We start from the raw sequence: 11815 nt of genomic DNA, 5'->3' as shown, positions 1-11815 counted from the left end.
ATTTTCTATTCATGTGATACTTGTGTATATTAAACAATGGATGTTTTGGCGTGGGTTAGGGTAATTTCCAAGCAAATCGTTTGGTTTATTTATTTATCAAATATTATGTAAAGTTGACATTATTCCCAATTTTTTTTTTTTTAGCTTTATTTATTTACTATTTGATTGGTGCAGAGGCAGTCGGTCTCATTGTTCCTGCAGATATAACGCGTTCGAACATGGGTTGACTGCACATTAATTTGACAAAAAAAAATTAAAGCTGATAAAAAAAATATTTATTAGATTATTTTAATTTATTTTTTTTTAAAGATGACTGTCCTCATCAGTGATCAAATTTGAAGGGCAGGTCTTAATTTCATTTAGAAGGGCACATATTCAGGTCGCACTTCTATAATGAAAAGCATAAAAAAAGAAAAGCAATTCAATTGACAACAGTGAATTATTTTTAAATTTCTTTTTATTTTTTCACAGGAGAATGGTGGAACAACAACCCCATGGATGTTGTGTATAAGGCAGGTCTGATATGAGCCGCAACTAATATATCAGATGCATTTACCATTAATGGATAAACAGGAGACCTATATCCCTACTCCAATTCAGATAAGGATTAATTTTGTAGGAAATTTTTGTGACCAAAACGTTCAAGCCAATATACAAGTAGCTCAATCAAATTTAAGTTTATTACATGAATGAAAAAATTCAGTAAAATTCTAAACAGGTTTAGGATTCAACAAAAGAGTGTACAAAGGTGTATATTTTTTTGGTATCTCCTTTTTTAATATGAAAACATAGTAGGAATGGGGAATCCGCAAACAAATCAAATCCAGTATGTTAGGAAGCTTGTTGAATGCGCTCCTCTCCAAGCATAAATCCTGCTTAAACCTTGCTTGACAGGCGTTTGCTGAATGATGAATCTATGCTCCTCTCCAGCATAAATCATCGTCAAACCTTGCTTTGGGCAGCCTTCAGGCACAACCCAGTGAAATTACAGACCTAATACATGGCCCATATTGACATCTAGTCGCTCTCAATTGAAACTACCAAATGTAATGGTATCAAAGGGTAATTGTGACATAATAATTAATAAGAACTTCCATCATATGCACAATTAGAAAAAACAACTCAAAAAGAAACTGTTGTTTTTGAAATGGGAGCAACTCAAAAACTGCCAAATGTAATGGTATCAAAAGGTAATTGTGACATAATAATTAATAAGAACTTGCATCATATGCACAATTAGAAAAAATAACTCAAAAGGAAACTGTTGTTTTTTAAATGGAAGTTTCTCAAATGGGATTTAAGTTTTAACATGAAAAGAAATTTACAAATTCAACATTCTTAACATTCTAATTTGAGAAAAAATGAAATTTAAGAAAAAGTTGACAATTTGACAGCACTTCTTAAAAATTTTTAAGATATTATTCCAATTTTTTTTTTAAATGACAAAAATCAATTTTTAAATTTTTTTTGACTGATAAAATTTTCTCCCTACTTCTCTGACGTGCCAGAGACCCTTTGAAAGGCTCTGACGTGTTCAATTTTGATCCCTGGCCCTCATCTTATTAAATCATAATTGTAGGCATTGTATTTATTTATCAAATATTATGTAAAGTTGACATTATTCCCCTTTTTTTTAGCTTTATTTATTTACTATTTGATTGGTGCAGAGGCAGTCGGTCTTATTATTCCTGCAGATATAACGCGTTCGAACGTGGGTTGACTGCACATTTTTTTAATTTAACAAAAAAATTAGAGCTGATAAAAAAAATATTCATTAGATTAATTTAAATTTATTTTTTCAAACGTCACTGCTCTCCTCTTATTAAATCATAATTGTAGGCATTGTATTAGGACTGTGTGAGTTTTTATTGCTGACTCCAGCGTTTAGGAACAATAGCATGATTATTTAATATCATATTTATTTAATAGGTTTTCTAATTGAACATTGGGAAGTAAAATTTAATTGCATTGTTTACCATGTCACTATGATTTTGTGTTTTCATAAATACTATTAATTTGAGTACATGGGAAATAAAGTTAAAATGTTTTGTAACACCTTTTAGCTAATTAGTTGTACTTCTCTGGACAAAGTTTCATATTTTAGCCTTTCATATTTTAGTCAATTAAATCTAAACCTAAAATACACTAAAATCAGTAAAAGTGTGCACTGGCCATGCCACAAATAATTTTAAAAGTTTTTCAAGCAAGCAATATAGGGCTCTTTAAATGGTGAATTTTTTCCATGATTAACTAGAGGTTTTCAACTACACTTAAAAATAAGAAGGTACAGATGCAATGTGTTGAATTGAGGCTTCTGTGATCCATATCAAGTTTATGAGACATTTTTGGACGTAAATCACATGATATTTCATTTGTCTACGTGTTTCGAACCAACCACTGTGGTTCATTATCAGGACAAGTTGAAGAATCAGATCTAGACTGCATGTTAAATAGTCAAAGCAGAACATCCAATGGCTATAATTTTTGACCAGGCAACAGCTATGTAGACTAGCTAACTGCTAAATTTGACTAGGAAATGGCTAGTTGGACCGAACCCAGGAAAAAGGTAGCATAACTATATTTAATTAAAAATTAAAAATGAAACTAAGTTAAAGTTGTGGATTTAAATAATTATTAAATTAATAGTTAGTTATACTATTATTGAATTAAACATGCATTAACTATTTTATATTTATTTTAATTTTTATTCTAAGTATATATATGTGTGTATTATATAGTAAGAATAAATCTTTAATATTATAAATTTTAAATTTATTTAATTGTTAAACTTGTTTATTTAATTATAAATTAATAAAAACATATTATCATAGATCGATTTCAATATTAAAGTCATTATTTTTCTTTTATTAATTAAGTTAAAATTATTAGCATAAACTAAATGCTATTAAAATATCTCATACTATAAAGACAACCCATCAAAAAAAAGGCCAAAGAGAGAAGGTTACGGGATAACAAGGGGAAAAAACTAACTTATAAGAAAACTAGAACAAGCTATAAAAAGAGGGAGGGGAGGAAATGAAGAAAACGACTAGGAAGTGAGGGTTGGGACCCAGCTACTACTGATCTTCCAGCCATCCTCTCTATTGAGATTGCTCAGCCTTTTTTCAATCTCAAGGGCTTCCCTAAATTTACAGTGATAGAACTGCGAAACTCTAGCAATAACACTGGCCTCCTCAATTAGACATGATGTTTAGTTGGTTCTCCTATGTTTAAGGTTAGTTATGTGCTCACTAATCCTTTGATTAATGGAGCGTCTAGTCTCACCAATATAGGGGGTCCCACAGGAACAAGGAATAATATAAACCCCCTTCATGTCCTTAGGGTCGATAGGATCCTTCACTGATCTAAGGGACTTACGAATGGTGTTAAGGGGTCTAAAGGCCGAGGGAACATTATGTTTCTTAAGAATCCTCGCAATCTTATCAGTGGTCCCTTGCACAAACGGAAGATGGACACTTGGGACTCGCTCTTTCTGTTCTCTTTTAGTTAACGAATTTTTGGCAGCTTTGAGGAAAGCTTTCTGACCCAGGTATCTACTATAACCATTTTCAACAAAGACATTAAGGAGATGGGATTTCTCTTTTTTGAAGCTCTTTTCATCAAAGATTCTCAGGGCACGAGTAGCGAGGGTGTTGAGACACCCAATTTCTGAGCCGAGAAATGGTGGGAACTGGCATGAAGATACTGCTTTGTATGTGTTTTCTTTCGAAACACTTGGTGGGAGAGGGAACCTTCACTATTCTTTGAAATAAGAATATCCAGGAAAGGGAGGCAACCATCGACTTCCTATTCCATGGTGAACTTAATGGGCGAGGATTAACTGTTGAGATGATCGAAGAAGAGATCTAACTCCTCTTGGCCATGAGACCAGATGACATTAGTGTCATCTACATATCTTTTCCAAAGCTTAGGCAAGAGGTGGGCCGAGTTTAGAGCCTTGGATTCAAAATCTTCCATAAAAAGATTCGCAACGACAGGGGATAGGGGTGAGCCCATGGCAACCCCACAGGTTTGCTCAAAGAACTTCCCTTCAAAGCTGAAAAAGGTGGAAGTGAGGCAGATCTCAACTAACCGAGCAGTATCAGGATCTATTATGCAGTTGATCACCTCCATGGCCTCATTTATAGGGATGCAACTGTACAAGGAGACTGCATCAAAACTAACAAGAATGTCCCCAGGGTCAAGCCTAATGTCCTTGAGCTTCTCAATAAACGAAGCAGAGTCTTTGACAAAGGACTTTGTACGGCCAACTAAGGGCTTAAGCTATAAGGCAAGGAACTTAGCAAGAAGGTAGGTACATGCAATGTGGTTAAGTGTCCAACCAAATTTATGATGAATGTTTTAGAAATTAATTATTTTGCATTTTTAAACTTATATTCAATTTCAATTTTTAAAGTAATACAATTATAAAATTACCTTATAAACTATCAAATAAAGTAGTACATCATATAAAATAATAAATTACATCATATAAAAAATAATATCAATTAATATATATTAACTACATTTACTAACCACATTTCCTAATATATTTATACTAACTTATTATTAATTATGTTTTAATTTTGATTGCAAAATGTCATTTTCAATTATACTCATTTATTTTTTCCATGAGAGAATTTTATTAGATATCATTTTGGGATTCAATTGTGTTAAGTAATTCATCTATGACCATTTAATTTTTATTATTAAATGCTTGAGATCATAGACCAACCTCAACAATATCTCTAATTAAAACAATGACAATTTTAGTCAACATACTTGTGGAAAACAAAAATTATATATGGAAAACAAATTTTTTAAATATACCTAATTGTCATGCAATAGTGTGTGACGTAATGGTGCACAAAATTACTATTATACATTATTTAAATTACATTTTCTTTTTAATTCCCAAATTTTCCTAATGAATGCAATGTTCCACTTTGAAATATATGGAAATATGATTAAAATTATTATTTTAAAGAATTTCTCTAAATTGTTTTGGTGAATGAAATGTTCTACTTTGAAAAATATGGAAATAATTAAATAATGTAATAGTTAGGGAAATTATTATTTTGCATTGCTTAGATTGCATAATTTTCAATCTAGATTTTAACAATATATTTTTCAAAGTTAGTGAGGTAAGGTTATTAAATTATTATTTTATATTGTTTAAATGATATTTTGAAGTGTTGTCAAATACTCTATTCATTTTGAAAGGTCATAAGGTAATTAATGTAAATGTAAATTTTTTATATCTCTTTTTACAATACATTGGAATCTAGTTATGTAAGTGATGGTGAAATTGTACTATTCAATTTTGCCTAAAACCAAATAAAAACTAGTATCTTCAAATAAAAAAATCACAATTTTTTTAAAAATTATATCACCTAAAATTAATAATGTAATTGTGCCTTTATTACAGAAAGCATTACAACGTTAACATTTTCTTAATTTATTTGTTGGTTTATTGTGCTTGATAAAAATCTCTTCTTGAGGGTTCATTTTACTTGTGTACAACATATATTTTTTGTTCAAAGCAAATACTATAAGTACTAGGTCATTAGCAGTACTATATGGCTACCCAAAAACACTTTGTTCATCCATTCATGTATGTCTTCATTGTTTTTTACTCTAATTTAACTATACTTACACTAAGCAATAGTATCTACAATGTAGCCCTTGTTCAAATGTGGTCAAAGTTTTACTATAAGTACGAGGTCATTAGCAATATTATATGGCTACTGAAAAACACTTTGTTCATCTATTGAGGTATGTCTTTATTGTTTTTTTACTCTAATTTAACTATACTTACACTAAGCAATAGTGTCTACAATGTAGCCCTTGTTTAAATGTGGTCAAAGTTCTACTATAAGTATGAGGTCATTAGCAATACTATATGGCTACTGAAAAACACTTTGTTCATCCATTCACGTATGTCTTCCTTGTTTTTTACTCTAATTTAACTATACTTTAAGCAATAGTATCTACAATGCAACCCTTGATTAAATGTGATCAAAGTTCAATAATTAAACTAAGTAACAGGAAACACTAATTATGCGGCTTTGTTTAATAAAGATGATTTAAGTCGCCATAATTGTGTGTTTGCATATTTTTGGTGGATTTTATGCATTTAAAGTGAAAATCATGTAGATTTACATTGAATAATTAACGAGTGATGTGATTTGCTTGGGAAGGAGATTTGGTAGCATTGATGGTTGCGGATATGGAGATTTGGTAGCATTGATAAATAAATAAATAGCATTGAAGAGAGCATCAACATCAGGCCATGATAATTCTCCTCGTTGAGTCTTGCAGGTTTCGTAAGCTTATCGTGTGGAGCAAGTGCAAATTATACAGATGCTTTTAATATTCCATGGGTTCCAGATGATCCATATATAACTGCTGGTAACAAATCAACTGTAACGTTCCGTGATGGGAACTCTACAATTAAAACTACTTTGGGCTTTTTTCTTGGTTCAGATCAAAATCAGAATTGTTACAACATAGCTTTCCAGAAAAACAGTCCTTTTATGGTCCGAAGCACATTCATTTACCAGAATTATGATGGCTTTAGCAAGCCTCCAGTTTTCCAAGTCAGTTTAGGGATCACAGTGATTGCCAAAGTGAACCCTTCAATCTCTGATCCATTGGTGGAAGAGTTTATATCTGCTGAAATTCAAGACAAATTATCATTTTGCTGACTTTCTATTCCAGGGGAAGAACACCCTTAATTTCTTCCTTGGAAGTCTGCTCACTTCCTGCAAGTGCTTATAGCAGTGGAACAGGAGTTAATTCCGACAAACTGCTCCGAAAGAGGATCAGAATCAATTGTGGCTACAGTGCCAAGATATTACGGTGAGAAAGCTTTACTGCTTTTGTATGACTAGAATATTCTTTTCCTATAACCTTCTGTGTCCAAGAGTTGAGCTAGGCCTGGGGCTAGGATTTTTCTTGTCAGGTACTCTTTCAGAATTAGCTGTTATGTACGATTTTCTCCACCAAATGAATGAGAGACATTCCTTCTCTTCATTTTAATTTTCCTACACAGCTACAAGGAAGGAACACACAGCGACTGTTGCTCAGTCTCTTCATTATTACTTCTGTTTCTGTGTTTTCAAGTTATTACAATCTACTATTATTTTTGGGATTCTACTCTATTTTAGGTTTAATAGGTTAAAATTTCTGACGTGTTTGACACTTCTTTCGTCCCTCTTTGACTATGAGGGGAAGAGAGTTGTTTGACACTTGTTATTAAATTAAATAATTTATCAATGTGTAGGGAATAGAAGAAATTGTTTATCTTTTAAAAGCAATACAATAGCAATATAATATGAAACATATCATTTGTATATAGCAACATGAAGTTTGACACTTAAGGATTCTAATTTCTTTCTATTTTGTTTTTTTAAGAAGAAATGTAACAATAATTCTTTTTTTATAATACTAGCAATTGTTTCAAAAGGTACAAAGAGAGGCCGATAGAATTATTAAATTAGAATTGTTGAATTTCTCTAGAAGAGATGTTGGTTCAAACCTAACGGATGAGCCATTTGAACTGGCTAAACGCCTTCTAATTGTTTTTTTATTATGGTAAAATTATATTGATAACTCATTGGTTTTGCTTTCAAAAACTTGAAGGAATTTGAAGAGCAGGTATAGAATTGCTTTGTGGGATTTGATCCCGAAATCACTGATTTGTAGATATATACTCAATGAAATGTTAATTGGTTGAAACCCTGCACAAATGTTTGATATAATCAAATAAGACAAAAAGGGTGAAAGGTTTAATTGGTTTGTGGAAAACCTCGTTTTCTTGGACTGGATTATTGTGCAATTACTTTTCTTTAGATGTTTTGTTTATATCTATATTTGAAGAGCAGGTATAGAATTGCTTTGTGGGATTTGATCCCAAAATCACTGATTTGTAGATATATACTCAATGAAATGTTAATTGGTTGAAACCCTGCACAAATGTTTGATATAAGCAAATAAGACGAAAAGGGTGAAAGGTTTAATTGGTTTGTGGAAAACCTCGTTTTCTTGGACTGGATTATTGTGCAATTACTTTTCTTTAGATGTTTTGTTTATATCTATATTACACTGAACACATTGAGTGTCTTATTTCATTTTAGAGTAAGTTAATTACCCAAAATTAAGAAACCTCTATAGATGGCCAAGCATCTACGAAGCTTTCTAGTGACCAAGGCAATAACCACCATGACTATCCCCTACCATTTGACAATGTTTCTCTACCCAACCAGATTGAATACTTAGGGAGGGAGAAGCAAGCCAATTACACAAATAAATTGCCTTTGGAAAGAATTATGCACATACATAGAGCAAAATCCAAATACTCTACCAAGAAGAAAGAAAGCTATCCACACAAATTTGTTAAATGGATCCACTTTGTATGCTCGTTCAAAGTGAAAATAATGAAGAGTGGTTTATATGTAAAGACAAAGACACTGAAATGTATTTCAATAATGAAGAAATAATGAAGAGTGGTTTATATGTAAAGACAAAGAAACTGAAATGTATTTCAATAATGAAGAAATAAATCTCACGTTTCTTGTCTCATGTAATGAAAAATGGCTTTATGTAAAGAAATAAACATTAAAAATTAAGAAATCTTGATGAAAAATTAATAAAAATATAAATACTCATTTGTTTAAGTGGAATGCATTTGCAGACATGATTTGTATTGTTAAGACACTCCTAAGTGTTAAGTTGTTGGTTTAATTTTCCGCCTTACCATGGGAAATTGAATATTAACACAGTTGAAGATTTCCACGTCATTTTTGGTCCGGGAGAGAGAGCATTGGTAATTTATTGCAGTGATCATATGTATGTAATTGATCTTTCAATTTGTTATAACTATCATATCATATGTATGTAATTGATCTTTAATTTTTTTATTTTTTTTACAGTGTACATATTATTCAAAAAAAAATATGTGTATAGCTTTTCAAATTTTGATTGTTTTTTGAGATTTACGGGCCTTAATTGATCTTTCAATTTTTTACAATGTACATATTATTCAAAATAAATGTGTGTATAAATTTTCAAATTTTGGTTGTTTTTGAGATTTACAAGCCTGAATTGATCTTTCATTTTTTTTTACAGTGTACAAAGTATTCGAAAGAAATATGTGTAGCTAGTCCACATTTTAAAGATTCAGAAAAAAAGGCAAAATATACTGCATCACAGTCTAACCCAGATCGAGATGAACATAAGCTTTATCAAAATATCATATACAATTAAGTTGCCCATTTACAATTATAAATCTATACAGCACATGGCCATCTTGAGCAAATGAATCATTCACCTAGGTCAAAAATAGGAAATTACATTTTGTCATTTGCCAAGCAAAACGAAGACTGCCTGGCCCCCTTGACCAAATAAGCCGTCCAACTAGATCCAAGGAATTTGCATCCCTGTCATTTTAAGTAAAACACAAAACTGCATGTCTATGCGGGTCAAATGAGCTTCATTCCTAAAATACTATTAGCAAGCCTAGTAAAACATTAAACTGATCCCAAAATCCTACCATCAGCCAAGAAAATGCAGCAACCACAACGAAATGCTTTGGGGTTAAAACGACCAAAAAGACATGAAGGCACTGGATAGTCTTCAAATAAAAGAGAAACAATTGAAAAAAACAAAAATGACACAAAGAGAGACAAAGAAAAGTAGGGGAACCTAACAGATATAGAGGAAAAGAAAAATAAGAGGAGAAATTGAGTATAACTGATGAAAAGTGAAATAACCGATGATAAAATTTCAGTAGATTTCAACAGTGAAAATTAGCAGAATTTAGAAGCACCAGTCAGAAAATGTGAAGCACCACAGAAATTAAGTGACCAGCAAAACATCAAATTTCGAAGTTCACATGCTCTGTTTCAAATCCTCTATATCATATAAGTTTTGCCTGTCAATTGACATTCCCAATCTGGTTAGGGCATTTCAAGAAAGTCCAGAGGGTGGATAGATGAGCAATTCAAAGCAAAACCAAAGACAATTTGACCTTGCAGATGAGAAAAATTTTAAACCTGTAAAATGGATGGTTAAAGCCTAAGCGACCACAACAATAACAAAAAAAAATTCAAACACAAATAAGATTCCATGTAAATGTAAGCACTGCAAATATTAAATTAAAGAGGGGCGGAAAAGAGTGAAGTTAAACGAGAATGCTAACGGAGAAGGCTATAAAAAGGGTAAATGGGAAGGCTAACAACAAATCAAAACGTAGCGAAGAAAGACACCAGAAACGAGAAAGCTAGACAAAACATAAAAGCAAAACTAATTAATGATTTTACCAAAATGGCATTAATCCTTAACCAAAATTTAATGCAATTTGTAGCCCCACTAGCCTATTTTTTATCATATCCAGTATCTAACATTGCCTGATTGTGCTGTGCTGCAACAGGGACAACATCTTTGCCTTAGAATCCCAAACCTGAATCATAAATAAAGTAATCAGTTGTGTTTCTTTGTATCATGCAACAAAAATCAAACCAAATTAGGATTTAAGAGATCAAGGAACTTACACTCACCATTCATGTTGATGCCACAGTCTCTGCCAGGTCTGCTTTAGTTTTTTGTTTACCTCTGAAGTGCTTCCATCCAATGCCGAGGCAAACCTGAGATAAACAAACAATTTATAATCATTTTTTCAATATTAAACAAGAAATGCCCTCAGGTATGCTTCCATATAAAATAAAGTTTCAATTAAAGCTTAATATATGAAATGCACAAAGGCAAGAAACAGATGTGATCTTCATCATAACATACAAAGCAAACAAATAATACTTTCAGACACAATCATTGAAATAGGAGTTTACCTTGCAGCCCTTGCCTTTTTCTTGTCATCTTCCAAGGAAGCAGATTTCACATCCACTCCAAATCTAGCCAAACGAGCTTTCTTCTTTGCTTCATCATCAGCAGATGAACGCAAAGTAAGTCCAAACCTGTTTAATAATTTGGGCATTGTCAGATTCCAATTATTCTGAAGTAAAAAAAATGTGTATCATAATTTTGGATAAAAATATTAAGCAAATTAAGCTGACAATAAATTAGACACACACAAGATAAGGAAAACAGAAGATAAGGAAAATAGCATCATAATCTCAGGAATCTGAAGACAGAAAATAAATTCCTGAATTTTCAAAGAACAGACCTCTCAGCCCTCGCTTTCCTCTTTTTTTCTTCCGATATTTTTGTTTCTCCTAGACCAGGAGAGGTAGGCTTTGGAGTACCATTTACTGACTCACCAAATCTGTCAATAAAACATACCCAAAGGTAATTTCTGTCAATTAAGAGATGAAACATATTGACTTATAAGATTGGGGACCATGTGCACTGACCATTCAATACAGAAATTACTTCCATAGCAATTAATCACTTTAAAGACTAGAGCAAAGTCCAGTAGCACCAGAATTGACACAGTCCATCAAACTTAAAAAACACATATTATGGCCAAACAGAGTTTAAAATAAAATACAACATATATTTAACAGAGATACTGAACAATTAAGTTAAACAAACATAAACCTGAAAACTGCTAGAATCCCTAGAACCTAAATCATACAACGAGATTTTTCCACAATTCCAAAGGGTGGCATTCCAGGTCTGCAGCAGCAATTAGTGCCAGAACAAAAAGTCATCATATATAGGGTCATTTTATATACAGGGATTATCCACTGCACTCCATGCCTTCGAGGACCAACCCTTCCTGCTAGCTGCAGTACCAGTACGAGTCTCGAGAAACATCTGTCACGCATGACATGTTTCCCTCTGACAGCAGAATCAA

General features: G+C 32.1%; 1 long non-coding RNA gene across 1 annotated transcript; it reads right to left on the bottom strand.

Moving 5' to 3' along the window:
• Positions 1–9277: 9277 nt before the first annotated feature.
• LOC149207037 (uncharacterized) lies at positions 9278–10975 on the bottom strand. Its single transcript, XR_016251979.1, has 3 exons — positions 10848–10975; positions 10560–10646; positions 9278–10462 (listed from the first exon to the last, which is right to left on the bottom strand). It is a non-coding gene; the product is annotated as an uncharacterized LOC149207037 (long non-coding RNA).
• Positions 10976–11815: the final 840 nt, after the last annotated feature.

This window comes from Pinus tabuliformis, chromosome 1_2, assembly GCF_031772625.1.
Source record: "Pinus tabuliformis cultivar Carrire ecotype Pingquan chromosome 1_2, CPIR1, whole genome shotgun sequence".
Taxonomy (NCBI): Eukaryota; Viridiplantae; Streptophyta; class Pinopsida; order Pinales; family Pinaceae; genus Pinus; species Pinus tabuliformis.
This window is presented reverse-complemented; position numbering and strand designations above follow the sequence as displayed.